Source organism: Myxine glutinosa, chromosome 5, assembly GCF_964187855.1.
Source record: "Myxine glutinosa chromosome 5, kmMyxGlut1.1, whole genome shotgun sequence".
Lineage (NCBI taxonomy): Eukaryota > Metazoa > Chordata > Myxini > Myxiniformes > Myxinidae > Myxine > Myxine glutinosa.
Window position 1 is genome coordinate 191268942 of NC_136265.1, and position 24143 is coordinate 191293084.

Consider the following 24143-nt stretch of genomic DNA (forward strand, 5'->3'; position numbering starts at 1 on the left):
ATGGTAGAAAAGATGATAAAAACAGTTGAAATTACCAAAAGGATCAAAACAGTTACCTCCATTACCTACCCCTTTCTCACCTAACTCTCTTACTTGCTGATTCTAGTGTTTCCTCATCTCCCCTCTTTCTTGTTCGTTCATTCCCTTGTTGGTTGTGCCCAACTGTTACCCTGCTATCCCACTGTCAATTGAACCTTGCTCTTCCATGCGTCTCTCTCACAGAAAAAAGGTGTGCATACTTTGAGGGACGGAGCTCGGAGGGCTGAGAGACCATTCAGAGCTAGATCAAAGGAGAGGCAACAAAAACAGTGGCCACCGACCTGTCTGATTTGAAAGTAAAAGACCTTCTGCTTCAGCCTCAATAGGGAGATGTTACAAAGCTATTGTTGTGTGAAAGAGTGGGGGTGGGGGGATCCATAGCTAGATTGTGGTAAGTGTAATATGGTCCAGTTTGTAAGTTGTTTGTTAGACATGGCATTAAGGAGGCAGCGTATGTAATTTATAGACAGGTTTGACATTAATTTTGAGGGTGTAAACACCTATGGTAGTAATATTCGGGGCTAGTTGGTGAGGACTTCCAATGACAGAGGCACATACATGTGTCACATGTGTGTGAAAGGCCATGACGATCTGTCGGATCAGTATATGTCAACCAGGGCAGCGTAATGTGTTGTGGAGCCAGAAGTGCCATTGTGCATTTATTTTTATTGACACCCCCACCTCCCCTCTCCCACCTCCCATGGGCAGGACAGGAGGAGGCCTCAATATAAACAGGACAAAGGGGACCACGAGGCCTGGTGGAGGCCGATCGTCGCTGGCCTTCCTCGTAAGTGAATTTCATCGTACTCTGTTTGGCTTTCGGGATATTGGAAGCTACTACTAATCACTGGCTGTTGTTTTGCACCTGGTTTCCGAAGCGGGCTGCATTGAGTCCAGCGTCCACCCTGCGCATCAGAGAAAAGGGAATCTCGCCTGCATTATTGTCTTGTTGTATGTGTGTGATCTCTGGTGCCTAATGGGTTAGGAATTGCTTTATTTCCAATCATTGTACACAAGTTTGAATATTCCCATTTACCTCTGTGTCCATTTGACTCACTTGGTTCATTCCGTTTTTGTTTACAGCATCAAGTTTACCCTCTTTTCTGTTTACAAAATAAATCCTTTAAAAGTAAGAAAATATGTTTGATCCATCTGTCTGTTTTTCGTTTGCCGTCAACTTCAGCCCGAGTGAACGATCCTTGGAGAATGGTAAAGTTAAAATTCATTGAAGGCAGTGAAATAAAAGATCGTTTGGTCAATCTCGGTCTCGGCGCTGAGGTTTCTGTCTTAACTGGAACTTCAGGTGTGACATCTGGTGATCAGGAGTGTGGGATTCGTACAGACACTCCCCCCAAGGAAAAAAAAAATTAAATTGAGAGTTTAAGGGTGTTTTTTTTTTTTTTTGTATACTGAATCGAGGCTCGTGAAAGAGCTAACATTTATTTCACAAACAAATCAACCAGACAAACAAAATATATAAAAAGAGGGAGTGGAAGACAAGATGGGGAGAGAAGGGGAAGCACACAAACATAACATTTGAGAGCAGGGAGATGTGTGGGAGGGAGAGGGCTTGGGGGGAGGAGGCGTGGGAAAGGGGGGGGGGGGGGTGGGAGAAGTATAAAACACAAGGACACCAAGGACTTCCAGGACAGAAGTTGGTATTTCAAAAAAGTGGATTTGGGGTGAAATTAGCGGGGGTAGAAAAGATCAAGGTTTTGGATGGGGGAAGATAAGAGATGGTGGTGAACAGCTGTTTTAAAGACCTGGAGGGAGGAGTGGGAGTTTGTTCCAGAGGTGGGAGAAAAGAGTAATGAAGGAGTGAAGGTGAGCAGAGAGTCTTGATTTTGGCAGTTTAACCATAAGAGGGTTGCAGGCAGATCTTGTGCGACCTGCAGGAATATTTGGGGGACAGAGCCCAGAGAGAGCTGGGGGGGGGGGGGGCAAGGCCAGAGAGGAGTCGGTAGAAGACGGAAAGACCACCAACCTGCCTGCGGTGAGTGAGTGAAAGGCCCTTGGAGTTAGATTCATCGCGGGAGATTCCAATGATTCTGAACCCTTTGGTTTCAACAGCGTGAAGACAAGCTAGGTGTGAGGCAGGAGCAGCAGCCCAGAGGGGAGAGCAGTATTCCATTGAGCTGCGGATGAAAGCCTTGTATGTGGTGAGGAGCTCAGGTGTGCCAAGGAAGGACTTCGCACGACGGAGGATGCCCAGTCGGCGACTGGCTTTGGAGGCCAGATTTGAAATGTGGTTTTCCCAGGAAAGATCATGGCAGATAGTGAGACCCAAAAGCTTGAGTGACAGAACTTCTTGGAGAGGGTTATTCAGAAAGTGTATGGGTGGGTTGTCCAGTCGGTCTTTTCGGAGAGACATCGTAAGAGTGTGAGATTTGTCAGGATTGAAAGACATGTTCCACTTGTTTGACCAGTCTGTGATTTTGGTTGAATGCCATCATAGTTCACAACTCGTCTTCCCTGCTTCGGCCTTCCAAGGTTAGGTTTTAAAATACGAGATAGGAAACGGGTTAGTTTGGTGGAGGTAGCAATGCCCAGCAAACCTGATAGGTCTTCTAATTTTAACCGACAGCGTTGGAAGAGAATCATGGAGTTGTTGATTTGTCCTATGTTCAGACCAATGGACACTGAAAGCTGAACGAAGAGGTCGAGTATAGCATCCACCAACATCCACCAATTGCCCAGTCTGTGATTTTGTCCAGGTCTGCAGAGAGTGAGGAGGCTGCAGACTGCCGATCTGAGGGATGAGGAATGGAGCGACAGAGAGTAGAGTCATCAGCAAAGAGATAGAGAGGATTTTCAAGATAGTCAGAGAGATCATTGATGAAGACCAGAAAAAGCACAGGGCCCAGAACACTGCCTTGGGGAACTCCAGCCTGAACAGGAAGAGGAGATGAGAGAAACCCATTCAGGGCCACACGTTGACTACGACTAGAGAGGAAGTCCGCCAGCCATGCGTGGAGATTTCCATGGATACCAAAGGAAGAGAGTTTGGTGAGCAGAGCAGGGTGCCAGATCGTATCGAAGGCACGTGATATGTCAAGGGAGACAGCTCTAATTTCCTGTTTGGCATTGAGGATTGTTATTTAAAAATTTTAATGTGCATGGGCAACATGGACAAAGTGGTGGATGTCCATGTTATAGTGAATGGTGAAGAACACGTGCTTGGAAGCGAACCAAGGGAGGGGTTAGATCCGTGGTTCTTAACCTGGGTTCGACCGAACGCCAGGGGTTCAGTGAGCCAGTCTCAGGGGTTCGGTGGAGGTCCTCCAAAACGCATTGCAATTTGTTTTTTTGTTTGTTTTTAGTTTTGTATCAATTTTGAATCTATGTGTAATTACGCTTATTATTAATATTATTATTATTTTGCTATGTATGTTACGAACGAATGGAAATGTTATTTGTAATTGTATTCCCATCCCATTCATGGTTTCTCTGGTCTGTGTTTAAGATAAGTTGTTTCACACTGACTGTAGTAAGTTGAATCAATGAGCAACTTGCTAATTATTCTGTTGATTGTGCTTACTTGCTTACTTACTGGATTTTGGACTTTGCAGGTGTTCGGAAATTCCAGTGAATAGCCTCGATTAGCTTGCCGTGTGCGGTGCGTCATTGGTCGCGCCTTACTTTGGAGCTACTGATTAATTGAAAAGTAAGTTGGAAATGGTTGTGGATATGCAGGGCGGGTTCAGAGTTATATTAAAGTCAAAAGTGGATGGTGATTATAAAATATGATTGAATTACTCAGTAAATTAGGTGGAGGTGATATAACTCCTTTGGTCGCAATTCAAAACGAACAATTCACAGTTTTCTATGTAATATTATAATGGGATTTGAGGTGACATAGAGTTGAGTCGATAATAAATCCCGTCATCGTAACTATAAGTTATGTTTTCTTCGTTAAAATTTCTCAGTTTTCAGAGGGGTACTGATTATATTTAAGCATGTTCCTTTTTAAATTTTTGTCATATAATTATTTGCCCGAACTCAATTAAGATCAGTTTGTTACTTTATTTTTTATTTTTTTTGCAGTTTGTCGAGCAAAAAAAGGAAGTGTTCTGAGGATTACATGCGGTACGGGTTCACGTGTTTGATGAAACCGGAAGGAAGTCAGCGTCCTCAATGCATGCTTTGCAATGTCAAGTTGAGCAACTCCAGCCTAGCACCAGCAAAACTACGGGAACACTTCAAAAAAACTGCACGGCGAGGGGCAGTACAAAGACACAACGCTGGATGAATTCAAATTGAAGAGAGTCCGATTCGACGCAAGTGCTACCTTGCCCACTCTCGACTTCGTTCCAATTGACAAACCGATCCTCACCGCGTCGTATGAAGTTGCGTACCTGATCGCAAAGCAGGGCAAACCGCACACCGTTGGCGAGACACTCATCAAACCAGCCGCGTTGAAGATGGCCAACATCATGCTGGGAAAAGCTGCTGAAAACAAGTTGTCTCTCGTTCCACTCTCAAATGACACCATCAGATGCAGAATCGATGACATGAGACACGACATCCTCGCCCAGGTAGTTGCAGATTTAGTCGCGAGCCCGACGAAATTCAGCCTTCAACTTGACGAGACCACCGACGTTTCGAATTTGAGCCAGCTCATCTTATTTGTGCGTTATGTCAAAGGAGATGAGATCAAGGAAGACTTTCTGTTCTGCAAGCCTCTCACAACAACGACGAAGGCAGCTGACGTGAAGAAGCTTGTGGACGACTTCTTCAGAAGCAACGGCCTCTCGTGGAACATGGTGTCTGCAGTTTGCTCGGACGGAGCTCCAGCCATGCTGGGATGCAACTCCGGTTTTGGAGCACTGGGGAAGGCTGATGCACCACACATCATCGTCACGCACTGCGTCCTGCACAGACACGCACTGGTATAAAAAAACCCTGCCTCCAAAACTGCCCAATGTTCTGAAAATTGTCGTTGAAACTGTGAATTACATGCAAAGCCGTGCTCTGAATCATCACATCTTCAAAGAGCTGTGCAATGAAATCGGCTCTGAATTCGAGGTCCTTCTCTCCCACTCTAACATTTGATGGTTATCATGAGGGAAGGTAGTGAGCCGTGTTTTTGCCTTGCGTGTAGAATTAGCCCTGTTTTTGCGAGAACACCAGCATTGCCATGCAACGCACTTCCAAGAGTCAGAGTTCATACTCGCCTTGGCGTACTTGGCTGACATCTTCGACGCACTCAATCATCTCAATTGCCAGATGCAGGGCGGTGGAGTGAATGTCATCGAATCTGAAGAAAAGCTGAGCGCTTTTCGAAAGAAGTTACCGTTGTGGAGGCGGCGAACAAAGAACGACAACTTCGTGAACTTTTCGCTACTGGACGAGTGTGTGAGCGGGATCGAAGATGAGTCTGAAGTTGGAGGCACTGCTGTACCAGGGGAGCTGAAGCAAGCGATTGCCACGCACTTGGATGAGCTGGGAAAGTCTGTCGACGGCTACTTCCCCGACCAAGAGCAATACCCAGCATGGGTGCGGCAGCCGTTTACTTTGGACGTTGCAACGGCAGATGTCAACGACCAATACCTCGACGACCTCATCGAACTTCAGCAGAGCCAGACTCAACAACAACTCTTCGACACAACAACGCTCTCAACGTTTTGGTGCCGCCAAATGGAAGGGTATCCTCACATCGCTAGAATTGCCCTTGAGATCCTCACACCGTTCGTTACAACGTATCTCTGCGAGCATGCGTTTTCGAAACTGGTGGACATTAAAACAAAGAAAAGGAGCAGGCTTGCATGCGAAAATGATTTGAGGGTGGCCCTTGCCAAAACAAAACCACGCATTTCCCAGATCACCTCCCGAAAAGAAGAACAGAAAACGCATTAAGATGCAATTCTTCTTAATTTTTTTTTTGTCAAATTTGAGGGGTTCCGCGAGTGTTCGGTGGGTTTCGTTAGGGTTCGGCGCCTTTAAAAAGGTTAAGAACCACTGGGTTAGATGAAGAGCACAGCATAGGAATGTTCCTCGCTCCTGGAATCACTCAAATCCCTTCTCCTCTGGGCAAGAGTGGGGGTCAGGAGCCTGGCGCGATGTTTACCCAGGCCATGTTTGAAAAATTAATGGAACTATTGTGGGGGCAAATGAATAAAAAATAAAAATGATTTGGGTGAACAACTGCGGTGGGAAATGAATAAAAATAATGCAATTTTAGTGGCACAGGTGGGGGCACAGATTAAAAATAGAATGGCAGGTTGGTTGGGGGGGGGGGGGGAGGAGGACAAAGGAAAATTGCATAGAGACATGTTTGTTGGATAATGCCATGGAGGAACATCGTGTAAGTGTGGATGTCACTTTGCTCCAGGAAGAGACCGTTCTTGTGACAAGAAAGACTGTACTCGGGAATTCCAACTCCATTGAACTCGATCCTCTTCTAATGATTGATGGAAAGCAGATATTGTTCATTTTGTTGTGATTGCAAAGCCTGCATTTCCTGGATGGTTCAGCAATGGGAACATGATACCAGGACCGACATTGCTCTGGTATGTTTTTCCAGCATGCCCTGGACCGACAGGGTGTGACCCAACACCAGTCTTGGTGGGCATGCAGGGGGCAAACCTAAGCCGGTGAGCCATGTGTTCGGACTTGAGACGTGTGGGGTGGCGGGTGAGCCTGTTCAGGGTAGGAGCAAGATTGAACCGCCGGGGCGCAGGTCCAAGCCTGTGCTGGTGAGCGAGGCTACGCCCGTCGCTGTGTTTGTGCTGGTGTCAATGGTAGTCGTGCCGGGTCCTGGGCTATTCGGGACGGACCCTGTGGTGGTCGACTTGGCTCCCGGAGAGGTCAAATCGCTGCGCACGGGGTTTGTGGTGGCGGCATGGGTGGGGAGAAGGAAAAAGCTTAATGGTAGGGCATTACGAAAGAGACAGACCGGTGTCAGTTAGAGCCACAATATGAATTAAATGTGCTTTGAATGCATATTAAGGAGATGTGTTATAAGCAGATGGCATTTCACGACAGTGGAGGAAGGTTGAGAGAGCGGGAGGCTCAAAGCCAGCAGCGGCTGCAGGGAGGGGCACAAAAGCCCGATAATAATAATGGTATAATAATAGTAATAATCCCTGGTGTTGGGCTAGCGGCTAGGGTGCCGGCTTAGGATCCTAGGATCCTGGGTTCGAATCTCGGTCGATCGCCGAATTAATGCCAGGGGGGTTGACTCAGCCTGTCATCCTTCCGAGGTCGGCTAATTGAGTACCAGTTCACTGGTAATTCCCTGTTTGTCGTTGAAGGCGGCAAAAAGGGTTGGCGTCAGGAAGGGCATCCGGCCGTAAAACATTGCTTCAAAAAGGGGACCAAAAAACAACAACTACCACGGTCCCCAAAAAGGCCAACCCCCGCTTTGCGGGGTAAAATGGCCTGTAAACGGTGGTACCGTAGCATGCAGCCGAAATTGGAAACGCGAAGCGGGGAGCTTTATATTTAAATGTAAATTTATTTTAGAGTAGCTTTGGCGAGAGTTGGTTCATGGGCTGCAGGATTCGGACCAAGGAAGGGTAATGGTGTCGGCCTCATGGGAAATTGCCTCCTTGGGAGATTGGTTTTCGCCAGGCAGCTGGGAAGCTGCACTGGCAAAATTTGGACGTGAGATTGACCCTGACTATGATGTGGTACGACCCGGGCCATATGGGGAGTCTGGTGGAGTGGGGCATCTCTCGTCCATGGGAGCGCTGTCCGGGCGAGTGTCTCGTGCTGGTGGGGTCACCGGACCTTGAAGGGGATTGAGACCTCTGGGGGTCTGAGATGGTTCCTACTGGGACCCAGAAGACCCAAAATATCCTTAAAGACCCTGAAGACTATTAGACCCCGAAGACCCAGAGGACACAAAATACCCCAAAGACCCAGAGGATCCAAAAGACTCTGAAGACCTCTAAGACCCAAAATACACCAAAGACCCCTAAGATCCAAAATACCCCAAAAACACCCTGAAGACTCTTAAAGACCCCGAACACCCAAAAGACGAATAGGTCCCCAAAGACCCCGAAGACACCAAAGACCCATGAGACCCAAAAGACCCGTAAGACCTCTTTTACCTTTAAGACACTTTCAAAACTTTAGACATCTTTATATCCCTTCGCCCTTTCGACCTTTTAACTCCTTGACACCCTCTTAAAGGGGTGTAACACAGAAAATCATGTTTTGTTTAATTAATACAAATGGCTTCACTTACACTTAACCATTGCTCTTTTTTTTGAATAAATAACTTGGAAGAAGAATTTTTAAAGTTTTGGGTGTCCTTTCATGTTGATTGGCCCTGCTCCCAAAAAATGGCAAATTTGCTTACCCACATGACCCGCGATGTCACCTTGAGGATAGTTTTGCTGCGGGTAGTTTGTTAAAATGATTTTGACTATCAGAGGATTCTTAATCAGAAAAACACCTATTGAAGTATGTTGACAGGTGCACATAACTAGGTCACATAATCAGTCATGACGTGCATGATGATCACAACATTAAGCGACAATATGGCTCCCTCTGTGTGCGAATTGAGATGCCGCTTCGTAGGTTTTTCATCTGTTCTGATTGAATCAAGTGTCGTTTGTTTAAATCCGACTGTTGCATCCTGTATTTTTCTACTTTGTGGAGCAATTTTGGTCAGTCACCCTTGTGTAAAATCACTGTCTGCTATAGCAATGCCTTTCAATGGTTGTTGGGCCTTACTAGCCAGCATTCCACTTCCCAACTTTTGTGAATCATAACGTGATGTATTTTCAAGAATTTCTCAGGAAGTCAGTGTATAGCTTTAGAAACCGTGTCATTCTCATTGACAACATGCTCATGAACTCATTGTTGGACTTAGTGCTTCATCACTTGTGTCGAGGCGCAGTAACCTCCTTTTTGTGTGAAATCAATACTGTACGGTGACGATTGATGTATGGACTTTGTGTCTGAAATAAAGGATTATTCTTGTTTGAAATAAAGGATTTGTGTCTGAAATAAAGGATATATGAGAGAGACATCATAGAAATGCAGGAATTAATGCATCCATAAGGATGCGTTCTTTGCTGGAGTTAACTTTAAACTCCAAAGAATTAGAAGGTGGAAATGGACGAGATGATTCCACAGTCACAGGTATTGGTTCAATTCTGGTCAATATTGCTCCACAAGAAGGCAACGAGACTGGGATATCAAGAATACAAATATAGTCTGAGCCATGACACGCACCAACTTCTCCAACTCCACATCAGGAAAAGCACAGCCAGGCAGACCAGCGGTTGCATCTGCCAATGTAGTGGGAAACTCACAAACAGGAGAAAAATAAACCCTGTCCCTAAGGCCCCAACTGGCACCAATAAAGCACTGAATACCACTCTAGACAAAGATGAAACACCCAAGCCATCTGCAGCAGCAAACATGCTGCCAACTCCACCTGACAACACACATCCAGCCGACTTCCTTATATAGTACAGCCTATGCTCGCTCACACAGCAGGCATACACAAACAGACAAAACTTACACCATATGTCAAATCCCTACCATTATAAACAAATAATACAGTATGGTACCAAAACAAGTTAACTCCCCATTCTTCCAAAACGCATACCATGCCAACATACAGCTAGTATATCCAATGCCGAGAGTAGCATCCTCTTCCCCACGACCCCAAACACTCCATATTCATCACCCTGTTATCTAATACAGTATATAAAGCTCTTTCTAACTACTAACTGACTCACTGATATAAATGTTTAATACTTTCTAAGTGGTGTAGAAAGCTGGAATTTGGCATCACTAGCAACGGTACCCGCCCTACGGGTGGGGCTTCAATTGGGAGGCCCAAATGAAAAGGTAAAATATCAGAAATTGAAGGATTTTTTATTTTAAACGATTCATATAAAGCCTGGTGTTGGCTTAGCAGTTAGGGTGCCGGCTTGGGATCCTAGGATCCTGGGTTCGAATCCCGGTCGATCGCTGAATTAACGCCAGGGGGGTTGACAGCCTGTCATCCTTCCGAGGTCGGCAAATTTGAGTACCAGCTTGCTGGGATGAATGATCACTGTGTTTACCCCGATTTAGAATAGGTACACCGTATCTCTGCGCATCGTAAGAGCGTGACCAAGGGTTGGCGTCAGGAAGGGCATCCGGCCATAAAAACATTGCCTCAAACAGGGAACCATGATTGTCATGGGGCCCGCAAGGCTAACCCCCGCTCTAGCGGGGAAAAATGGCCTTAAAACGATCATTCATATTCATATTCATATAAACATATTGTTACAGACGCGGTTGTGGATGTTGGTTTACCGAGCGGTTTGGTATGACCGCGTCTGCACAGTTTACCCGATTATACTCGAACGTTGGCCGAGTCGCGCTATGCTAAATCAATTACGGAAAGGACACAACGGCTGGATTAAATGACACGACACCAGGGGTACAGTTCTCAAGACCTCCGGAGGAGGTTATAATAGTTCGGAGCGTTAGATTACAAGGACAAGAGAGACAGCATAGGAAGGTAGGCACTTAATCACGGTCTTATAGTAACCCCGACAGACCACAGATAAACAGGACGAGACTGACTCACACGGGGATTGATGGCAAGGAAGGGCAGGTAGTCGAGGCTCAAGGTGCACCTTGGCGCAGGGGCAGAATCGACCCGGTCCGGTCCAGAGATGCGGGAGGTCTCGTCGCGCTGGAGGTGGCGTCTGTTTCTCCTTCGTGGCTGAGGCGCATCTCACGTCACGTCCGGTAAGTCGCTGCGTATATCCGGCGGGGAGTGACACGCCCTCGGCTCGTTAGCTCCGCCCCAGATGGAATCGGCCCGTTGCTTCTGATTGGGTGCGGGGGGTTACCGGGCTCCGCCCTTGACGAGGGGCCGACAGGCAGCCCCTTCGTGGTAACCCCGTCGGCGCACATGGGTAATGGCGGCTAACCGAGCCGGAGTGAGGACGCACACTCCCCGCGCGCTGTTGTGGTAGTTGTTGTTGTTGTTGTTGTTTCATGGGGAAGATGGGAGGAGGTATGGGGAGGTCCTAAACTCACTACTGGTGCCATACAATCACATTCTGGTGCAACGAAGAGTCAGAATTAATGGAAACGAGTCCTTAACTGACATAGACTAAGAATAACTAGCAAGATGTCCGAAAGTTGTCTACGTGAGATGCGGTGGACCTGGGCACGACATTTAATGGGGGAAAAAGGGGAAGGTCGGTTCTACAGAGTGTTATTTACAGGCAATGGGACTAGGGAATGGGGGATTGGGGATAGTTGGGGAGTATTGGGGGAAATAGGGGAATATTTACAAGCGGATATGGATAGAGGCCAAATCCCATATCCGCAACATTGCACCCTTCTCTACCCTCGGGGCGTCCCGACCCGATAAATTTTTACCTATTTTAGTGTGGCACTCAGATGTAGTTCCCTCTACTATTAACTCTACCCTGAGTGCGACAGTTTTACAGATATTCACAAATGAGTAAATATGTCCCCCTGCGACGTTGCACCCTTCTCCTCACAGAAACACACCCACAGGATAACCGAATCGCGGAAAGAATTCGCAAACTAAACATACAGCCGGTAGGGAGCATTATTTACACAAGACTACGCTGATATTTACACTACGATCCAGGACCTGTTTTTGGAGGAACACATGCAGATGTTATGCATAGAGAGAGCACGCATGCCAGCATCGATACACCAACCCACGAGTGCTCTGTGGCCTTACGGCCTTTAATAATGTGCAGAGCACCCCTTCCAAGCACCAAAAGCACCACCCCATCACACAGTCAGCACCATCCGGTGCACCAATAAAATGTTTAATAATCATGGTGTGGTGTCGCAGCCGGCCGATGGTCTGCCGCTGGTCTTGCCTTCGTGTGGTGCACTTGGTGTTCTGGCTTCCTTCAAAAATAAAGAAAGGCGCCAACCGCGTCCATTTCTAGATTGTGGCCGTCTGGTGGCCAACTATTAGTGGTTCACCTGTATGGCATAGGTGCCACGTTGACCCATAGGTCCATCCACGGGTGGTGCTTGGCCGCAAAAGAACTGCGGTCCATGGTGGGTGGCCACAAACATTGCGGTCCATATGGTGTATCGATCCAGGCAGCAAGCAGCGAAAGTGCAGGCCCACAACTGCGGAGCCAGCACCTCTCTCTCCTCTCTCTCTGCCCCAAAGCCAGATCCTCGGAGGTGGGAGACAAAAGAAGCAGACAAGTGAGTAAGGTGCTAAGGGCGCAAAAGTGCACGCAATGTAAGGTAATGCACACTGGGGGCACATGGGAACCAGGTGAGACAGGTACGTTCCTACCGTACGCCCCCCCCCCCCACCAGGTAACCTACATGGCCCCTCCCTTACCCCTGACTGTATCCACAAAACACAACACTACCCATAAACATCTACTTTACAAATCAACAAACGTCCCTACTGTCTTCCCCGTTCCTCCCATAAACCAAATTCGTCTTCTCTCCCTCCTAACCAATCAAATTTGCCATTTTCAACTCTCATCAAAATTTGCCATCTCCAACTGAACATCAAAATTTGCCATTAACAATTCATCATCAGTCCCTCCTAAGGAGGGAGAGATGGAATCACCCCAATGTCTCATCCACGTCGTGATGCGTCTCACAAATCCAACAGCAATCCTTACTTCCTGCACACAGAACAAAGAAAACACAGGTGTGGAGTCATCATCATCACCACAGGTAAGTGGCTGCGTATGGTGCGACAGGTTCATCAATCCTAACTATTTCCTAAATGACTTTAACAACTTTACACTACCTGGGGTCTTTCTCCTGCCAAACCATTGGCCCTCTTACACTATGGGTTCTAAAAACCAATTCCCATTGACCAAACTGTGGTGCTTTTCAATTTGGGGTCTCACTCCCCCGATTCATCTCCCGGTGCCTTCGCACAATTTCTGGGCTGTGGCGTGTACCTCTCCCAGCGGGTCTACCCACCTACACACCTCCACCACTGCAGTTGCCTCCGAGCTTACCTGCTCCTTACCCTAACCTAACTACCTGGGGAAGGCCCTCTGGCGCTCTCCCCACTCGGTGCCCTCTCTGGCACTGGGCTGCCCGATCCACACCCGGGATCCTCAGGCACCCACTGACACTAACGGCTCCCAGAGCCCACCTGCGGCCTCACCTGGCCGACATCCTCACAGTGGTGGAGTGCCCAACCAACTACACACACTAACAGGCTACACGCCCAGCCATTTCCACAACACTAATGCACCCATCCGCAATACCATTCTGCGACCGCACCACAAATGCCAATATCCAACCACAATTTACCTATACCCTCTACCTAACACTTACACTACCCGCCCCGGGTACTCGTGAAAGGGGTCCACTCTTCCCCCATCCACACCTTCGCACCATGCACACCACTCCGTACCACTTACTCCAACTCTCTCCACACCACCTTTACTTGCACACCTGTGCTCTCACACCTGGTGCCACCTGCACCCTTCTCTCCCCAAGCGCATTCGCGCTGATCCACAACACTCACTACTCACACACTGCTCCACACACCTGTCCAGTTGCACACCTGTGCAATCACACCTGTTCAATTCTCACACACACGGCATCATCTCAGCTAACTACTCCCTTCTGAAACTTGCGCGTCCCAGTCGTCCCTTTAAACTATTGCGCTCCCTCGTCATTATAATCCACACTAATCTACCTGCGTCCCCACTACAGGTATCAGTCACTAACTAACCTTAACGTCACCTAATGTCATCTTCTAGGGCCCTATCAATATCCTAACCCACCCGGGCTAGTTTTCACTGCCATACACCCCATAAGCTATTGCTCCTTTGCCCCACCTGGGAAGGATGGTGGATTTGCCATCCCACCACATCGGGGGTCTCTCACTACCAATTTTGCACATCAAATTTCAACAAATCAAAATTTTTGCCAATCACTACCCATCATCTGCCAATCACTACTGCCAATCCTTTGCCAATCATCAAATTTTGTTTTTTTCTAATTTTGGGTCCAAAACACTATCCTCATCACACAGTCTACTCACTAATGCCTCTCGGTGCGCCAATTCCTGTCCAAAGCCCGGCTTCGTAAAGCCGAGCAATGAATGCGGGTTGTTCTGCGCCAGCGGCTGGATGCGTCCGGCACTCGGTGCAGGGAAGGAGGTTTACCCGGGCCGAGATCCCACGCACCTTCTCGGCACGGAGCCATCCCATGGCTCGATCTCGACCTGCCGGAATGCCTCAACAAAAAGTGGTCGCCATGACGACCTTTCCTATCCAGCCGCCCGCTCCGCCTAGTGGAGCACGGACGCGGCCGTTCAAAGCGAGGCCCAGCACGCACCGAGGGCCCGATTCGGCTAAAAGTCGCTCTAACCTCTAACCCGGTTACCTTCGATGCCTCACCTGCACGCTTACACCCCGCAGCCCGTTCCTTGCTCACACATCCAGCCATTTCCATGCTCCTCGTACCTTTCCTTACACACCCAGGTACCCTCATTCCACTCACAGCCTTGGTCACACACCTGACCACCGAACACTTTGGCACACATTCGTTGGTCGCACACCTCACCAACACACCTCTTCGCGCCCCCTCCTCGGTCACCTCCTCTGTGACAATCACAGGTGTGCTCTCATTCGCACACCCAACCACGTGCCTCACTACCAATTCCAGCGTGCATTCCCACTCACGCTCTACCATTCCAGGTGTGCTTCCTTTCTCACCTGTCACAACCAACTCACGCTCCTTGTCACTCTCACTACTCTCACCTCCATTCTTGACAGCGCACTCACCCTTACTCTTGACAGCGCACTCTTTCCTCATGCACCCGTCCGTTACACACCTCTCTCGCGCACACTCTTGCGCACACTCTCCCGTCACACCCTCTGTAACACTCACCACAGGTGTGCATTCTTCCTTGCCTTTGACCGCGCGCTCTTTCCCCATGCACCTGTCCGTCACACACCTTTCTCGCGCACACTCTTGCGCACACTCTCCCGTCACACCCTCTGTAACACTTACCACACCGCGCTTCCATGTGCTCCCTCGCACACGCGCTACGACCGACTCACTCTCGCCAGCACCCTCACTCCTTGGCACGCACTTTTTCCTCACACACCCCAGAGTCGGACTTTCTCGCACACCTCCTTTTTCGCACACCAGACCTGTCGCACACTTCACCAACGGCCTCTCACGAACACCCGGGTCCATCTCGACCCCCAAGCTTCTTAAATCCCTTGGCGCATCATACGCACGACCATATTGGTCACCACTTACACCGGGTCCTCTTCCTCTTCGCTTCTCCTCCATCACCTGCGAATCCCTCATCCGGTTAATGAGCACATCATCACGATCCAAACACAGACTTTGGACCAATTCTTTTACTTCCTCCTTTATCTCTTTCTTATCCTCTCTCCGTCGCTTCTTAATTTCGCTCACCCCTTCTTCCACTTCTTCTAATTTCTGCTTCACCTCCTTTATTCCCCGGTACGTCTCCTCAAGCTCGTCCTCCAAGGCTACCTTGACCGTTTCCATGTGCGTCCTCACCTGCCGGTCCTTCGTCTCCATTACCTCTATCACCTCGTCCAACCTCGTTGTCAGTCCCTCACGTACCATCTGACATTCCCTCTTCGTCGCTATCAAGTCATCTTTTAGTTCTTTCTGTGTCGCCTTTAACCCTCCTAATACCGCAGTGTTCCTTTGAACCTGCTCCGTTACTTCTTTTTGTCCCTCCGTCAGCTGTTCCACCTCCTGCGTCAGGACCTCTATGCCCCCTTGTAACTTTACAGTCCCCTTTCTCACCTCCTTCTCCATGTGCTCCTTACAGTGCCTCACCTCCTCGCGCACTCCTCCGACCTCCTCACTCACACCTCTTCTGATCTCTTCTCCCATCACTTGCATCTCCTGCCCAGATGCCACCCTCATCTGCTCCATTTCCTCCCTGTGAGCATCCAGTTTGGTTTCTACCCCCATTCTGACCCCCTCTATCTGCTGCCCCATTTGTTTAACTTCCATTTCCGCTTGGTCCCTCATGTCCCTCAATTTGCCTTCCATACTGTTTTCTAACCCCTCTAACCCCTTTTGCATCCCTTCCATTTGATTCTCTTGAGCGGCCATTCTGTTTTCTACCCCCATTAACCCATTTCTCACCTCTTTTATCCCGTTGTCTAACCCCTCAAAATTATTGTCTAACTTCCCAAATTTCTTGTCTAACTCCTCAAAATTATTGTCTAACTTCCCAAATTTCTTGTCTAACTCCTCAAAATTATTGTCTAACTTCCCAAATTTCTTGTCTAACTCCTCAAAATTATTGTCTAACTTCCCAAATTTCTTGTCTAACCCCTCACCGGTACCCCTCGCTTCGTCCCTCATTACCCCCATTTGGCCCTCTAATCGCTCACCCATTTGTTCCATAAGGGCCCTCATTTGCAGGAGGAAAAGGTTCGAATCCACCAGCGGCGCTACCATGGTCGCGGGCGTGGTCGCCGTGGCCATGTGCGAGGCGCCATTTCGTGCGTCTGCTACCCTCACTGCTTCGCTCCCCTCTTGTCCCTCATTTTGGTCCTGGATCGACCCTGCCTCACTCCCTACTACCGGAACCCAGCCGTCTTGGTCTGCCATAGCGCGACTTTCAAAATTCGGGTTTTTATTTTCGTAAAACAAAATCAAATTTCGCCGTTATAATTTCGAGCGCGTTAAACGCGCTCCGGATCGAATTCCACTTCCCAACACCAATTGTTACCCTAATGGTACAATTGGTGTTCCAAAATTTGGGCCTAACAAATTTAGTCCCAGGTCCGAATCCAACTCCTCGACACCAAATGTTACAGACGCGGTTGTGGATGTTGGTTTACCGAGCGGTTTGGTATGACCGCGTCTGCACAGTTTACCCGATTATACTCGAACGTTGGCCGAGTCGCGCTATGCTAAATCAATTACGGAAAGGACACAACGGCTGGATTAAATGACACGACACCAGGGGTACAGTTCTCAAGACCTCCGGAGGAGGTTATAATAGTTCGGAGCGTTAGATTACAAGGAAAAGAGAGACAGCATAGGAAGGTAGGCACTTAATCACGGTCTTATAGTAACCCCGACAGACCACAGATAAACAGGACGAGACTGACTCACACGGGGATTGATGGCAAGGAAGGGCAGGTAGTCGAGGCTCAAGGTGCACCTTGGCGCAGGGGCAGAATCGACCCGGTCCGGTCCAGAGATGCGGGAGGTCTCGTCGCGCTGGAGGTGGCGTCTGTTTCTCCTTCGTGGCTGAGGCGCATCTCACGTCACGTCCGGTAAGTCGCTGCGTATATCCGGCGGGGAGTGACACGCCCTCGGCTCGTTAGCTCCGCCCCAGATGGAATCGGCCCGTTGCTTCTGATTGGGTGCGGGGGGTTACCGGGCTCCGCCCTTGACGAGGGGCCGACAGGCAGCCCCTTCGTGGTAACCCCGTCGGCGCACATGGGTAATGGCGGCTAACCGAGCCGGAGTGAGGACGCACACTCCCCGCGCGCTGTTGTGGTAGTTGTTGTTGTTGTTGTTGTTTCATGGGGAAGATGGGAGGAGGTATGGGGAGGTCCTAAACTCACTACTGGTGCCATACAATCACATTCTGGTGCAACGAAGAGTCAGAATTAATGGAAACGAGTCCTTAACTGACATAGACTAAGAATAACTAGCAAGATGTCCGAAAGTTGTCTACGTGAGATGCGGTGGACCTGGGCACGACATTTAATGGGGGAAAAAGGGGAAGGTCGGTTCTACAGAGTGTTATTTACAGGCAATGGGACTAGGGAATGGGGGATTGGGGATAGTTGGGGAGTATTGGGGGAAATAGGGGAATATTTACAAGCGGATATGGATAGAGGCCAAATCCCATATCCGCAACAATATGTTAAACAAGAGATATCCATTTCAAAAAAAATAAATTCGTTTAATTAACGATATCTGCCAAACCACGTGCCCTATCACAAATTCCAAAAGGACGATTTAGTAGACTGACATGCAGAACAGATCTGTGAAGTTTCCCATTGATTGGATCAAAAATGAGGGAGGAGCTCGGTTTTAAAGGTTCATGCTTAAAAACGTCATAACTCTGAAACCATGTGATGCATGACGTCATGCTCGCTGACTTTTTTTGTTTGTCATGGGTATGCGATTCTGCCTGCAAAGTTTGGCCTCGATCTGTTCAGCCGTTGCAGAGAAAAAGGGGTTTTCGTGTTTTCACGAAAAACAATATGGCGGCCGAAACACGTGACATGTGGCGTCATAATTACCATTAAAATATTCTACAGACCGAGTCCCCCCTACGGTGAAAATTTGATCTCAATCGGTCCTATTATTGCAGAGAAAATCTTTTTTTTAAAGGAAATTAAAACTTAAAATGGCAAGGAGTTAAGGATCATCAGAATTAGCAGAATTACCAAAGTTAAAAGTGCCATAACTTTGTTAAAAATGATCGAAACGTCGTGAGGTTTGAACTTGACCTGTAACTTATCATGAGCAAACCATGTGCCAAGTTTGAAATCATTAGCTTTAAGCGTTTAGAAAAAAAGTCCGGAAAACTGCTCTTTGCGTGACGGACTGACGGACGGAGGGACGGCGTGCAAACCTATAGTCCCCTCCGGTGTACACCGGTAGGGGACTAATAACATCACACGCAAATCATCAAAATCTAAACAGTATCTTACTATAATTCACCAAATGTCCCACAGTGATCGATACACTATGATCGTGATGATCGTGATGGTGAATCGTGATCGATAATATCGCGTTCACAATCGCTATGTCGTATGTACTCCCGATACGTGTTTCCTTCAGTTGAAATGGGATAGAATTCTCTCAAGCAGGGATTCAACCCGTGTCCTTATAAAAGATCTTATAAAAGATCCAGGGTCGCCGAGTTCGATCGGTGCAGCCATGCAGCGATCGGAGCAGCCGTTTGTGCAGCACCCGGGAAAGCAACATCGTCACAATGAGAGCAATGAATGTTATGTGAACGCGAATGTTATGCGGGAGTCCAAACCTGAGAATGCTGGAGACTAAAGCTGAAATTAGGAAAACTAAATAGCCTATTTTACTCCTGGAGATCCCAGGATTATCCACCCAAAATATCGTTGAGATCGGTTCAGCAGTTTTTACAGTACCATCAGACAGACAGACGGATGGACATTTGGTGAATTATAGTAAGATGATGCAACTCAAAGCAGGAAAAATATAAAATCCATCAGAAAAATTCCATCAACAAAAATATCTGCAAATAATAGTCAGCCGGTGCAGCCTCCGTCTGCTCACTGCGGGTAACGTGACCCAAGAAAATGGATCTGACACATCTTATACCTTTTGGCGTATTTATATTAAAAAGTAATATAGCTGTAAACGTTTGAATAAAAAGTTCATTCCAATCACCAATTATTGATTTACCCGAGTTATTTATCTACTTACAGAATGCAACCACAATGGCCTTTAAAAACAGTCTTTTTTTTTTTCTTTCTTTCTTTTTTATACTGAATCGAGGCTCGTGAAAGAGCTGACATTTACTTCACAAAAAAATCAACCAGACAAACAAAATATATAAAAAGAGGGAGCGGAAGACAAGAGAAGGGGAAGCACACAAACACTTGAGAGCACACAACATTTAAGAGCAGGGAGATGTGTGGGAGGGAGAGGGCTTGGGGGAAGGAGGTGTGGGAATGGGGGGCGGGGGGGGGGGGGTGGGAGAAGTATAAAACACAAGGACACCAAGGACTTCCAGGACAGAAGTTGGTATTTCAAAAAAATGGAATTGGGGTGAAATTAGCAGGGATAGAAAAGATCAAGTTTTGGATGGGGGAAGATAAGAGATGGTGGTGAACAGCTGTTTTAAAGACCTGGAGGGTGGAGTGGGATTGAAGAGAGTGAGGGAGTTTGTTCCAGAGGCGGGAGAAAAGAGGAATGAAGGAGTGAAGGTTAGCAGAGAGTCTTGATTTTGGCAGTTTAACCATAAGAGGGTTGCAGGCAGATCTTGTGCGACCTGTAGGAATATTTGCTGGACAGAGCCCAAAGAGAGAGCTGGGGGGGGCGGGGGGGGGGATGGGGTGCAAGGCCAGAGAGGAGTCGGTAGAAGACGGAAAGACCACCAACCTGCCTGCGGTGAGTGAGTGAGAGGCCCTTGGAGTTAGCTTCATCGCGGGAGATTCCAATGATTCTGAATGCTTTGGTTTCAACAGCGTGAAGACGAGCTAGGTGTGAGGCAGGAGCACCGGCCCAGAGGGGAGAGCAGTATTCCATTATGCTGCGGATGAAAGCCTTGTATGTGGTGAGGAGCTCAGGTGTGCCAAGGAAGGACTTCGCACGACGGAGGACTGGCTTTGGAGGCCAGATCTCCAGATTAAATCTCCAGTCGAAGGAGATTAGACTTTATACATTAGAAAGGAAGCAATTACAAGTGATTCCTAGATCTGTTTCATGGATCTATGATGTGCCTACGTATTGATATGTTTTAAATATTGTGCATTACCAAATAATTTTAATAATCAACAGTTTCTTGATTACCAAGTAATCGCAGTGATGACAGTACACTGTAAATCCTCTTCTACTTCTCTTCCCTTTATAAGACCAATTATGAATATGTACCATTTCTAGTTTGTCTTTTGGCTTGCATATCATTGTAATCTCGTGTTCTTAAATATAGATCTATCTCACAATCCACATAATAAACGAGATGATATTCATAGAATACTTACCCTGCACAGTCAACTTGGTGCGAGCCAACTCTTCTATTTTTGAAGGGTTTTTTTATTTGATGCAATATGGCTGCCAGACCACGTGAGCGATGACATCATAAAATTTATATTCTCTAATATAATTGTTGCGCAGATCACACTCAATAAATTTCAAACTGATCAGCCTAAGCGTTGTCCCTGTCAAATTATGACATCATAATTAAGGCACCAATTACGTCATCATTAACATATATTATTCCCCATGGGGAGTACTTCACAATGAGCCTTGTTTCAATTTTTTCCCATTGAGCTGTTTCATTGATATAGAGGTGCAACGTTTTTCCACGATGGAGTCCATACCATGTGACCTATGACATTATAATTATGAATAATTAAAAAATTATACAGGTGGAGGCACTCCTATTATATGGTAAAATTTCGTGTCAATCTGACCACGGTTGCCGAGAAAATGAAGTTTTAAAATGCAGACATGCAAGTACACCACATTTACGCACGTACGCCACACGTACGCACCCGAATGCCTAACCCTGCTTTTCGCTTCGCGAGCGCAGGGTGAAAATATAAAGCTTCGATTTTTTATGTCTGCATGTAGAATGCACCCGAGTAGTGTGCAAGCATGCCCTACTGGTAAACGTATGAAGGCACTATCCTCCACTATGCATCACAGATCACGCTGCCAAGCAATCCATTGTAAGCAATGTCCAACCACATTATTTCTCTTTTTTTATAGAATCTCTAGATCCAGACCAAACCGACCACTGACCTGCTTGCATATTGCCCTCATTTCCCCTTTATAAAACATCCAAAAACCCTCCATAACAACTCTCAATAGGGCGATAATACACCTGCCAGCCCTTCTGGCTGTATTCTGCTCTTCTTCAGAATACAGCAACCTTAATATTGTCGCATAGACGGCAGCATTCCGAACAGAATGGAATACTGACACTCTCGATGGCTACCACGTCCTACGCTGGGTGACACTCAAAGATGGCTGGCTTAAAGATTTTCTTCATAGGATCAGGTCAAGCAGTTGCCACAGGTAAAAAATAATCATTTTTTTCACTTCCATCCAGTTCCATGTTTCTCCACGTATCGGTCAAATCTGCAACTGCTCCTTCCACCTCAGTCTAAGCCAAGTTTTCCGAGCCGGATCCATCGTGCTTTTCTGTTATATTTTGGTCATGTGTAGTTGTTTGTGTTTTCGTCCAATTTTCTGTGTTAAATCGTATCTTGATGTGATGTATTGTCAAATTTGTTTTCGAGTAGTTCAGACCTACTCCTCGGATAGCCGGTGATCAAAATCTGTCTCACTTTTGAGGTTGTTTGTTGTTCCGCTTCTTTTTTTCCCTAAAGTGTTGTCCTTTCCGCCTCTTCCACATTACCGTACTCCCCCTCTTCGCCTCAATACAAATAAAAACAAACAAACAAGGAAAAAACTTTATTTTTCACCCCAAAACGTAATCTCATTCTACCTTTACCTGCACTTCTTGCAATTCATCCTTTATCTCTCCCTTTTCTCAATATCTTCAAACTGAATCTTCATTGAAGGAAACGTCACTTTCTTCTTTCTTTAAAAGCTTTTTAAAACGTTTTAAAATGCTTCACTTTTTCTCTTTATACATCAGGAGTACCCAATATGTTCTTCTTCACCAGGATTATTCCTCTTATTCTTCACAACGGTTTGTTACAAACCTCTCACCTAAGCTCTTGGTACATCATACCTCTGCTGGTACCTACAGCAGCACATTCTTCCATTACTTCAAAAAAAAATTGCTTCTACCCATCCCATGGTTTTATCTCCTTATGTCCAAATTTGGGAATCTTGAGAAGTTCAGTTTGCAGAGATTGTCTGCTCACAACAATCAAGTTCCCTTCACGTCATTTAACGGTGTCAAACCTTTCTGTGTCGCAACAAACTCAAGACTGAACTCTCAAACCTGTCTCCCTCCTCCAAATCCTGGTGGCGTCTTGTCAAATCTGTTTCTGGTGTTTGTTCCCCTTCCATCCCCTCCTTTACCTCGAACGGCTACACAGCTGACTCCGCACGTGAAAAATCTGAATGCCTCAACTCTGTGTTTGCCTCAAAATCTTGTGTCCCAAACCCATCTCTCTCTGTTCCCACCTTACCCATTCGAACCCAGCTGCTCCTGGACTCTGTGTCCTTCTCTCCTGACAAGGTGGAGAAGTTTCTGTCAATCCTCGATTCTGATTCTGCAACTGGACCAGACGGCATCAGCCCACGGGTCCTAAAATCCTGCTCTGCCGCTCTATCTCACCCTCTCTCTGTTCTCTTCACCCTCTTTTTTGTTCAAGGTCATCTGCCATCAGCTTGGAAATCAGCAAACATTACCGCTTTACACAAAAAAGGTGCAAAAACAGATCCTTGCAACTACAGACCAATCAGCCTTCTCCCAATCATCAGCAAAGTCATGGAATCCATCATTGACTCTGATAGTAAATCCTTCCTCCTCTCCAATGGCTTGATCTCTGATCATCAATTTGGATTAACACCAGGTCACTCTACTCTGGAAATGCTGATTCTGCTGTCTCAACAATGGATGGGGGTCCTCAACCCCAAACAGGAAATCAGAGCTGTTTCCCTTGACATTTCACGTGCCTTCGATACGGTCTGGCACCACGCCTTGCTCTCCAAACTCTCCTCTTATGGTATCCATGGAAATCTCCACGCATGGCTTGCAGATTTCCTCTTCTGTCGGAGTCAGCGTGTGGCCATGAATGGAATTTTCTCATCTCTTCTTCCTGTTCAGGCTGGAGTTCCTCAAGTCAATGATCTTGACTGTGCTTTTTCTGGTCTTCATTAATGATCTCTCCAACCCTCTGGAAAATCCTCTCTATCTTTTTGCTGATGACTCCACTCTTTGCAGCTCCATATCTCCACCCTCAGATTGGCAAGCAGATGTTCCTGCATGCATGCCCGACTGGTAAACGTATGAAGCCACTATCCTCCACTATGCATCACAGAACATTGAAATCTAAAATGTGACTAAGTCGTCAACCAAATCTCCTGCCAAACATTCCTGCAGGTCTTCACTCTCTGCAGACCTGGATAAAATCACAAACTGGTCAAACAAGTGGAACATGTCTTTCAATCCTGACAAATATCTCACTCTCAGGATGTCTCTTCGAAAATACCAACTGGACAACCCTCCCAACTACTTTCTCAACAATCCTCTTGAAGAAATATTCTGTCACTTAAGCTTTTGGGTCTCACTATCTGCCATGATCTTTCCTGGGAAAACCACATTTCCAAGCTGGCCTCCAAAGCCAGTAGACGACTGGGCATCCTCCGTCGTGTGAAGTCCTTCCTTGGCACACCTGAGCTCCTCACCACATACAAGGCTTTCATCCGCAGCTCAATGGAATACTGCTCTCCACTCTGGGCCGGTGCTCCTGCCTCACACCTAGCTCGTCTTCACG

The 24143-nt window shown here is 47.2% G+C and overlaps 1 protein-coding gene and 1 long non-coding RNA gene across 3 annotated transcripts in view; one reads left to right on the forward strand and one right to left on the reverse strand.

The window, feature by feature from the left end:
• LOC137426566 (estrogen receptor beta) overlaps positions 1-24143 on the reverse strand; it is a 348041-nt gene that overhangs the window by 80393 nt on the left and 243505 nt on the right. The window lies entirely within an intron of this gene.
• On the forward strand, positions 701-6144 carry LOC137426567 (uncharacterized). Its single transcript, XR_010984362.2, has 3 exons — positions 701-826; positions 3609-3703; positions 4084-6144. It is a non-coding gene; the product is annotated as an uncharacterized LOC137426567 (long non-coding RNA).